Here is an 11,512-nt window from a genome sequence, read left to right on the forward strand (position 1 = left end):
ATCGTTTCTTTTCATGGTTTGTTTAGACAAGGATTTGGATATTCATTTGATAATGAAAAAGGGTTCTATTTATGCTTATCTTAATGGTGTTTTCTATTTTGAAGCATTGCCTTGTAATGGAATATATGAAACTATGATGGTTGTAGACAATCTAGGAAATGATGTGTTGTGTATCGATTCCTCAAATAGTTTGGACAAAGCATGCTTGTGGCATTATCGTCTTGGACATGTCAACAAGAAACACATATCCCAACTCTAAAAGGATGGAGTATTGGAGTCATTCGACCTTAGGGACGATGACGTGTGCGAGTCTTTTTTACTTGGAAAGATGACCAAGTCACCCTTCACTGGTTCTTGTGAAAGGGGTGTGGGTTTATTGAATCTCATACATACAGATGTATGTGGACCCTTTAGATCCACCACAGGGGATGCGAGCCGCTTCTATGTGACCTTTACCGATGATTATAGCAGATATGGCTATATCTACTTAATCAGGCATAAGTCAGAAACCTTTGAAAAGTTCAAAGAGTTCAAGCAAGAAGTGGAGAATCAGTTGGGCAGGAAAATCAAGATGCTTTGATCCAATCGAGGTGGAGAGTACCTTAGTCTTGAATTCCTCGACTACCTCAAGAAATGCGGAATAGTTTCGCAACTGACGCCGCCTAGGACACTGCAGTTGAATGGTGTGGCTGAGAGGCGTAATCGAACCTTGCTCGACATGGTTCGTTCCATGATGAGTCATGCTTCACTACCTATCTCATTCTGGGGGTATGCCTTAGAGACTGCCGCCCATATCCTTAACTTAGTCCCTACAAAGAAGGTTGCCAAAACACCTCACGAGATATGGACATGGAAAGCTCCCTCGTTGGCACATATCAAGGTTTGGGGTTGCGAGGCTTTCATAAGACGAGAGACTCACGAAAAGTTCAAACCTCGTAGTGAGCGGTGTATTTTCATCGGCTACCCGCAGAAGTCCTTTGGTTATCTCTTCTATAGACCGAGTGACAATGTTGTCTTCGTTGCAAGGAGAGGGGTTTTCCGAGAACGGGAACTCATAAGCCAAGAGGACAGTGGGAGGCAAATCGATCTTGAAGAGCTTCAAGAACCGAACGATGAAGGAACCTCTCACACTGTCGCTCAACCCGAGGAGGAAACCCCGGTTGAACCAATTGACGAGTCCTTACCTCTTAGACGTTTCGAAAGAGTTAGTGTTCCACCCCGGTTTTATGGTTTCCATATCACAACTGAAGGGGATACATTTATTAGTGATAGTACACTAGTGAATTTGGACGAACCTAACAGCTATAAGGAAGCCATGGCAGACCCGAAGTCTGTGAAATGGAAAGAGGCTATGGACAGCGAGATTCAGTCCATGTATGACAACCAAGTTTGGAATTTGGTTGACAATATGCCAGGTCGTAAGACGGTCGGGTGCAAATGGATCTTAAAGAAGAGGACCGACATGGATGGGAAAGTACACACTTATAAGGCACGATTGGTTGCGAAGGGCTTTACTCAAACTCCCGGAGTTGACTATGATGAGACCTTCTCACCAGTTGCGAAGATAAAGTCTATTAGAGTGATGCTAGCCATTGCTGCATTTCATGACTATGAAATATGGCAGATGGACATCAAAACCGCATTCCTCAATGGGAAGTTGGCTGAGGATGTTTACATGAGTTAGCCAGAGGGTTTTGTCGATACAAAGCATCCTAATAGGGTGTGTAAGCTTGAGAAATCCATTTATGGATTGAAACAAGCATCTCGCTGATGGAATCTCTGTTTCGACGAGAAAGTCAAAGAGTTTGGCTTCTTGCGAACCGAGGATGAATCGTGTGTATATGTCAAAGCCAGTGGGAGTATAGTAAGCTTCCTCGTATTGTATGTCAATAACATACTACTCATAGGAAACGACATCCCAACCCTGAGGGAAGTTAAGTCCTGGCTTGGGAAGTGCTTCGCTATGAAGGACCTCGGAGAGGCTGCCTATATTTTGGGAATAAGGATTGTGAGAAACAGAAGTAAGAGACTGATAGGACTTAGTCAGAACACTTACTTGGACAAAGTACTAAAACGTTTTAGTATGGAGAATTCGAAGAAAGGGGAGTTACCGATCCAAAGTAATGCCAAATTGAGTAAGACTCAAAGTCCGAGTACCGAAGTCGAGATAGCAGAGATGAGCCGAGTATCTTACGCTTCCGCAGTTGGCTCGATCATGTATGCTATGACTTGTACTTGCCCTGATGTGGCCTTTTCTTTGAGCATGGTCAGCAGATATCAAGGGAACCCTGGCAAAGCACATTGGACCGCAGTCAGGAATATTCTTAAGTACCTTCGGAGGACCAAGGAATGGTTTCTAGTCCTCGGTGGGAGCGATGACTTAAGGGTGCGAGGGTATAGTGACGCCAGTTTTCAGACCGACCGAGAAAATTACCGTTCGCAGTCGGGCTGGGTCTTTACCCAGAATGGAGGAGCAGTAACTTGGAAAAGTTCCAAGCAGGAGACCGTAGCTGATTCAACGTGTGAATCAGAATACATAGCAGCTAGCAAAGCGTCAAAGGAGGCGATATGGTTGAAGAACTTCATTGGATACCTTGGAGTTGTGCCAGTCATAAAAGAGCCTATGGAGATTTTCTGTGATAATGAAGGAGCGGTTGCCTTGACCAAGGAACCAAGGGATCATGGCAGATCTCGACATATCGACAGGAAATATCATTTTATTCGACATCGGGTGGAAAAGGGACTCCTCGTAGTGAAGAGGGTATCGTCAGAAGATAACCCAGCAGATCCCCTTAAGAAGGGACTGAGTAGGGTTAAGCACTTGCAGCACGCTAGTGAAGGACGATATTAGTTTAGATTAGATAGCTTAGAAACGTGTAATAGATAAATGTAATTGACATTTGATGATTAAATAAAAGAGTATTATTTATAAGTAAAGTTACTGTCTTGTGTTAATTGTTTACCTATTGTTTCACTTTGCATGTTTTGACTTCCTGAATAATAAGATTATTCGAACGTTCCACAGTCGCTCATACTTTGGAAGTAGGTATGAAAGAAGATTGTTATGAATTGGTTTGTAGATTGTCTAAAGTGTATTAGACATAACAAAGGTTTGCTGCAACGTTCATGAGTGCTTATGAATAAGATTTGAGCATTGGATTAAATCCGCGCTTGCTGGTATCACTTCATGGAATTTATCACGAGTGATCGCAAGACGATAATATCATATGGTCTTAAAACCTAGATATATGGTTTATTATTTGCAAGTTGGTTGTGCATTGATAATGCGTAAACGCATCAGTAACTTGATGTTATAAAACGCATTGTTGTGTATGATTCGATGAGTGAGTCATAAATGCATATAAGTCGAAGTTTATCCGTTCCTTTTATCCTAAGAGAGTAAAAGCGATATCTGGGCCCCTCGATGATTTGGTTTGACTTATGTGCCGGTCCCGGTCAGGACTGAGTTGATGTGTTCAATAAAGTTCTATGTCAGACGAATCAAAGATCGAGAAACAAATTGTTGGACAATAAGTATGACTATGTTCCATGTAATTGTCCGCACGATATCCTGAATGGAGGACTATACGATCCCTTATCTAAAGGACAAGTTACTGATAAGATCAGAGTTCGACAACGTCTTTGAGAGCTACGATTGCTAATCGGATCATATATGCATTATAGTTACTAGACTTATCCAAGTGGGAGACTGTTGGATTAGTGTCTAAGCCTGTAACTATATTTGGTATGTACTTGACCCGGTTGTGCATGGTCCTTTCGGGTTGCCTTCACCAGAGCAACTTGATAGGATGATTTATGGAGAAATAAAGGTTATTATGGTTTATTAATATATTATATGAATAATATATTAAAAGAGAAATTGTATAGTTTAATTAATATTAGACTAGAATTAATTAAGAATTAATTATGTGGCTAAAAGACATTAATTAAATAAAGGGGACTAGAACTGTCAATTGTGTGATAGTTAAATATTGGGCTGAGAATCCTTAGGAATTAGGGCTTGGACGAAATTAAGAGGAGTGCATCTTAATTTCGGCCATAGAGGCCTTATTCCAGAAGGTTCTCAAGTTACTTAGGTCCTAAGTCATCCAATTAGGGTTTTGACTGAAACCCTAGAAGCTCAAGTATATAAGGACCCCTAGGGCTAGCAAAATCGGCCACTTGATTCCTTGGAAGCTTGGAGCCGACTTTTGTCTTTCATCCTCTCTCCTAAACATTATCCTCTTGCTTGTGGTGTTTGTAAGCCATTAGATGTGTGACATTTGTGACACTAAGCTTCAAAGAAAAGAAGATTCAAGCCATTCAAGAAAGGTAATCATCTAGATCTGATTTATTATGTTAATTTCGAAATATGTATGCTAGATCTAGGGTTTATAAGTCTTGGATGAATTGCATGTTCAATAGAGAAACCTAGATCCAAGCTTTAGGGTTTTGCATGGGCACATAGGATTGTTTATATGCTCTAAACCCATCACTATCATGCAAATCCGTATCCTTAATCTAGCATGCAATTCTCACATACTCATACCAAAACAATAAGCATATCACATGTATGGGTATTTTGGAAAAACTTACTTAAGCTTCACTGATTGCACGCATCACACCCCTTTTCTTTATAGAAATCTCCTTAGAAATTTTATTTATTTTTCAAAAAGATTACCAAATCCTCAGTTTGAGTTCATACACACCCGAGAGTGTGCCCGAATTCCTCAAACCAAGGCTCTCATACCAACTTTTAACACCCCAAAAATACCGAGTAAAATTTTCATTTCTAAACAAATCAAACCATTCATTCATTAACTCAAAGACAATCAGAATAATAGTATTATCAAAACATCAGAGTAATTCGTAAACATTCAATGCAGAATAAATCTCTAGGGGATGCAGTGCGATCAAGTCGGTCCCTTCCTTTTGAAACCATTAGTACCTGAAAACATTTTAAACATAAATCGTAATCACAAAGCTTAGTGAGTTCCCCAAAATACCACATACCATACATACGCATCATACATACATATCAGCCTGAAGCTGTAACATGTCTATTTCACCCCTGAGTCCCTGTCGAATCTCTGAGTCCCTTCCGACTCGCCGAGTCCCTTCTGGCTCTCTGAGTCCCTTCAAACTCGTTGAGTCCCTTCTGACTCCTTTGATATCTTTCAAGGGGTGCGAGTCTATTTCACCCCTACATCTAAACATACAATAATATCAGCAAGAGTCACATAGATAAAAAGCACATACAGACATATCAACAAGTGTCACAAAGACAACTATCATCCTACGAACATAATCCAGTGGGACGATATTGGTGTCTTCGACCCACGAGTATACTGAGGAGACTCACCCGAACTATTCATTAAAATTCCAATAGCTACCTCAGCAACATAACATCTAAAGCAAGCTTCCTAAAGCCAAACAGAAATAAATCCTTAGCCATATGCTCAATTCTACTAAAATTTGACCAAAAGTCAAAATGGTCAACAAGTCAACGGTCAAAGTCAATGTCAAAACTACCAGTCAACAACCCTCCATGTCGTGGCCTTCCTTGGCCACATCGTGGGCACAAAACTCCAACATAGTCGCTAATCCCCCAGTCGCCACGTCGTGGCGGCCTAAGGCCACGCCGTATGGACTTGTCTGGACAACTCAAACGAGCTTAATCCATTTTCTTCTGATTCCAAGAGCTCCAAAGCCCAAATCTGCTCCTTTCCATTGTCTTAATGGATAAAGTTTTTAACTTTATCCATTAGAAAGGTCCAAACCACCAACATCTAGAATTTAAGTCTCAAAGGACTCAAAATGCATCTTTCTCAACTTAATCTATTAAGTCCAAGTCTTCCAACTTCATATCTGAATCAACAAGATGTTTAGATGGATAAAGTTTCCAGCGTTATCCATAATAATGTCTCAAGCTTTGAAGATCTAAACTTTAATACATAAAAATGGCATAAATTACCAAAATAACTTGAACGACTGAAAGGGAATGCAAAAGATCAAAACTTTCCTAGTCCATGAGGTCCAAGAAAACATTCTAAACTTATCAAAAGGTGTTGGAGTCGAGATCTGAAACATACAATGTTCTTGGGACCTTGGAGAGTAATAAAGTTGCAAACTGTATTCCCAACTTTCACTCAAAACTCATTGAAATGGACCAAAACACCAAATACACTTAGATCTAAAGATGAAATGCAATAAAGCTTGGAACTTTATAACTTACAAAGGTCTAAAATGTAGATGAAAGTTGAGATCTTTAATTTCAAGCGTCAATGATCAATCTTGCATGAAAACATTGCTCCAAAACCACCAAAACTCCAAAAATCAATGAGAGGGGAGAGGGGAGGGTTAAATCTTGAAAATGGAGGCTAGAGTTTCTCCCAAGAGGTTCTAGATATGATGGAGGCGAAGAGAATACCCTAAAACATGAATCCTTACGTTTAAATACCTTGAAAACCCTAAACATTTTGTGGGCTTTGGGCTGCACAGTTCACATGTTGTGAGAATATATTCTCACCACGTGAGGACTCTCACGTCGTGAGAATTACTTCTCACGCTCATGAGATCGGGTTTTCACCCAATTTCACTTCAACTTCAAACAATTATAACTTCTTCGTTTCAACACCGTTTCCGGCGTTCTTTATATGCGCGGAAAGGTATTGACGAACCCCACACCCCTATCTAATTACTTTTGACTTAAAACACATCTAACTAAAATCCTTAATTCATAAAAGAAGTCTGAGACATCACTTTTCCTATTTTACCCTTTGACTCAAAGACACAAACCAAGGCTCTAATCACTTATCCAACATTATCATTATCCAATAAGGTCTAAACCCCATTCCCTTGAAGCCCAATGCCTTTATTTGATCCATTTATTGTCCACAATCCCGGAATATCAAACTTCTCGAAACAGGATGTTACACTCAAAGTAGCTAATTTCTCAACTAGTCCCTTATATCAGTCTCTTCCCATATATCATCAAAAGCTCAATAGACTCCTCGATTTAGCTCCATGACGATTGTATACCCCGTACTTATTTGTCTGTCATGCCTCTCGTTCTCTTCTCGAAATAATCCACCCCACTCTTATATTATTGCCAATCATCAGTTTTTAGCTGAAAATTTCTTGCAACAAAAATAAGAATCATCAAAAACACTCTTATTAAAAAATAAAACTAAAAATAAAAATAAATAATAAAAATGAAAAGAAAATGCAGACAAATTTAAAAGTTGAGTTGCCTCCCGATAAGCGCTTCTTTTTTGTGTGAGTCATGAGTTGGACTCCCAACTTAATAAACTTCTAATAAAGTCAATTCCAATCCATCCGTTGCATTTGACTCTTCATTTCTTAAATCGTCCAATTGAGCGTGAATCTATAAATCCCCATAATTTTGACAAGGGTTGGAACCAGTTGGACACTAATAAAAAATGGACCATACTTCATAACTCTCTTCAAAGATGAAATTTCTAGCCCATACTCTGAAATAATCTGGACAAACCGGGGATCGCAACGTGGTAATGATCAAACCACGGCGTGGTTCCTACTTTTATACCACTAGTTTTAAATTTATAAAAGCCTAATAAATCTCAACTAGTTTTAGAATACAAATAGGCATAGACCTACTTGTGAAGCAATATAGTCAGGTTAGAAATGGTGACTAACTCTCAAAGAACGGGAATGATTTTGATTTAAATAAATAAGATAATAATTAAACTAAAGACATAAAAGTAAAAGGGGGGGGGGGGGGTGTTGTTTAAAATAACTCACTTGTTTAAACGCTGAGATTAAGAAAACAACAACAAAGAACTAACTTTAAAACAGTAGATTTAAAGTACTTCCACTAGAATATGAATCCCCATAGTTTTTTTATGTTTCACTCGTTAGCATGGAATAGATTAATGAGTTGGTTACTGATTTTTATGACTAGTTATCTTGGTCGAAAATCCAAGTACTAATGATTAATGAACATCTAATCTCAATGATCATGCAATTAGTGAACACAAAACCATTTAAATAAATTCAGCTATGAAGGATATGATGTAACGATTCTTATCAATGGTGATGACAATAAATCAAGCATAACATGGATAACTATAATTCTCTAACGCAATTAAAATTAACGATTAATATTACCTAACCCTAGGATTGAATAAATCTATAGTCCTAATAATTTAATGATCACAAACAGTTAAGAATCATGCTAATGTAACTAGATTGATCATCTAAACTACACATAAGTCACATGTAGGTAATAAAAATCATAACTTTAACATGAAAGATAAACAATCAATCAATCACAAGTTAAAATCTAACTGACATAATCTTAATAACGAAATCGAAACATGTATCAACTAGGGTTCATCTACATCTAATGAAAGTAAAAAGGTTTATAGCCTTGCATCATAACTAGCAAACATAATCTAACGAATTCGGAATTGAAATACATGATATAAAACAAACTGAAACGAATAAATCGATGAATTCTCATTGTGATCCTCAAATACACACCTCAAAGGTATTCTTCAGCTCTCGAAAACTTATAATATCGACTAATAACTTGCTCGCGAAGTTGGTGGAAGATGGCCTCCGAATTAGGGCTACAAAACTCGTATATTTATAAAATTACATCGCAACAGCGTGGTAAAGGTGTCACCATGTCGTGGTGTCGAGTTTCCTTGTTGCACACGAATACGTAGACCGACTCGTGAGTTTTTCGCAAAGTTCCAGAATTTTCTTAAGGGGCCCGACGCGCCTTATAAAGGACGCGGCATGTCTTTAGGCTTTTCGTCTGATTTTGTTCGTTTTTCGTCCGTTTCAACTCTGATTTCCTCCTTTTGCATCCTAACTCCCATTTTTACTGTAAATGAACATTTCAAAATATATTAAGTATCGTATATATCTTAAAATATAACATTTTAGATTAATTTATTAAGAAAATTGCCTAAAATATATAGTTAAACAAGACCATATTAATGGACCATTTATAAAAACAAATTTGCAATTCACAGTTAGCCCTATTTCGAAATAGAAAAGTCATTTTATTAAACGAGTAAAAAGGCGGTCAGTTTGTTAAATTACACCACCACCCATTTTGGTTGTTTTTGTGATCACCCTTTATTTTTCCTTCAAGACAACACTTGATGAGGAAAAAATAAACAAAGCCTTATTCATATAAGCTGAAAATTCTTGTTCATAACTATCCTTATATAACAAATTTGCAACAAAGTATGCAACCCACAAAATAAATACAAAACATGTTCGGGAGTTTCAATCTTGTCCCTCCCACTAATCATATCAAATCCTCCTCTACACAACAAATAAAAAGAAACTGAGAAATTTGGTAAAGATATACAAACTGTGATCATATTCATGCATAAAGTTATCTTAATAATCTTGAACCAAAAGTAGATAAATTTCATATAGAAGTAAAAGGTTACACATATTCATAAATACATGTACCTGATTTCTGTATAGATAAATAGGACATGATCCCAACTGGTCCACCCTAGAATCCATATAAAGTACTTCCTTTGCAGCGTTCCTGGCAATAATCGACAATGAGTGGAGAATAAAATTTGAATTAGTTATATATTATAGATTAAATGGATATTTCAGTATCATGAATTAAAAAGATGGAATCATGACCAAACATTCTGGATATGACACCGTGTCCTCCTAGACCATGCTCATCCTGATAACATCACTCCTATCTACAAGGCCAATCCTTGAAAAAATTTTACAGATTAAAAAAAAATATAAAAAGGCATAAGCATGACATAAATAGATGAAAAACCAGATTAAAGGGCACTTTTAAGGAGTTACCAAGAATTTGGCAAGGGTTTGAAGTATCTAGTCTCGTTCAATATCTTCTATAAAACGTCAGATTTTTATTAGCACCAAATTCTCAAAAGTACCGCTACTGGATCAGAAAAAGCAACATGAACATCAAGAATCAAGAATAAGAATCAAGGAGATTAAGAAAGACAAAGTGAAGAAATTATTGACATATCACCTGGGTATATGAATGACCAAAGTAAGATTAGCATTAGAAGAATGAAATTGACCCCCAAGCTAACCATACCAACCACCAACCCACCATCACGAACCTCTATCGCCAACACCACCTTCACAACCCTACGCCACCAACATCTCCGCCCTCAATCCTTGATCCCCTATTCATCGAGAATCAAAATACGCATGTAGAAAGGCAAGACCTAGTTCCTTGTTCATCTTCTTCATGCCACCTGTAATCAGAATTCAAGGGAAAAGGGGGAGGTCCATGTTCATCAATTTCTTTTGAGGAACATACACAAATTATGCACCACTCAACAGACTTGTGAATATGCTTCCTAATCATACACACAATCTTTTTATGTTCCTAAATTCACAGGATCCTAACGATACTGCAGCAATTTTGGACATGGAAACCATCTTGATTAACAGAACAAAATTGACTACAACTTTTGAAGAACCGTATAACGAAAGTTGAACCAGAGAAGGTGGAAACCCAAATCAAACACCAAAAAAAATTATAGGACTGGTGAAGATGGAAGTCTAATGAAAACCCAAATAGAAAGAAAATCATATACAAATGAAGACGTAGCTTTGTCGAAAGCCACAAGCTTGCCGCAATCTTTGTCGAAAGCCACCAGAAGTACGTCGGTGAAGCATGCATGGGGTTGTAGATCGGTGAAAATAATCAACTTTATCTGTCCGCCTCAGACTCTATCTCTCCGATTGTATAACCCCCAAATAACAAACGCAGGTGAACAAACGAAAGTGAAACACTTAAACACATGGCTAACATGCGAGAAAGAAAGCCGAGAACGGCTCCAACCCAAGCGGAAATCACAAAAACCAAGCCGAGAAATAGAAACCGGAAATCACAAAAACCAAGCCGAGAAATACATACAAGAGTTACTTTCATGGAAAATGTCACTGTGCCATAACGAACTTATAACGAACTTATGTGTTTTGTCTGATTTGATGAGTTATGTTATTTTTTTCGCAATAGGCCATCTAACTTTTATTGTAAATGTCACTTAAGCCATTATCGTTAGTTTTTACTCATATCTCCGTTAACTGATTATTCTAAATTACACGAATGACCCTATAGTTTAAATTTCTTTCGTAGTTGGTCATTTACTAGCTATGATTTAAATTACATGACCAAAAGTATCATATTTATAAAGACGTGTGGACCAAAGTGACAAAAAGAAAAACATAATCGTGTTCTTCTTTTTTAGAACCAATCAAGCCTCAATTACCCTAACGACGATGTAAACCACAAGAACGATATGAATAAGATGTTCAATAAATGACCAAAATTGAGTATTGAAGCATGAGAAAGATCAAGCCTCAATTAAGGAATTACCCAACCCTCTCCACTGTCAGTTCACTACAAATAAATTGACATTTAGTGGCATAGAAAAAGTGTCACTAAAAACCGAAAAAGTACCACTAAAGGCCCCGTGGAGAATCAGCGGCACAAAAAAAT

At 37.7% G+C, this 11,512-nt stretch overlaps 1 long non-coding RNA gene across 3 annotated transcripts; it reads right to left on the reverse strand.

Annotated features, from left to right (window-relative positions):
- Window positions 1–8,475: 8,475 nt before the first annotated feature.
- On the reverse strand, window positions 8,476–10,946 carry LOC145107069 (uncharacterized). Of its 3 annotated transcripts, none has more exons than XR_013707724.1 (5): window positions 10,028–10,946; window positions 9,838–9,931; window positions 9,666–9,739; window positions 9,475–9,556; window positions 8,476–8,872 (listed from the first exon to the last, which is right to left on the reverse strand). It is a non-coding gene; the product is annotated as an uncharacterized LOC145107069 (long non-coding RNA). The 3 variants fall into 3 exon arrangements; XR_013707722.1 differs by having other exon boundaries at window positions 9,838–9,934; window positions 10,028–10,945; XR_013707723.1 differs by having other exon boundaries at window positions 9,661–9,739; window positions 9,838–9,934; window positions 10,028–10,945.
- Between the last annotated feature and the right edge of the window lie 566 nt (window positions 10,947–11,512).

Source organism: Lactuca virosa, chromosome 4, assembly GCF_052849685.1.
Source record: "Lactuca virosa cultivar CGN04683 chromosome 4, Lactuca_virosa_CGN04683_v6, whole genome shotgun sequence".
NCBI lineage: Eukaryota > Viridiplantae > Streptophyta > Magnoliopsida > Asterales > Asteraceae > Lactuca > Lactuca virosa.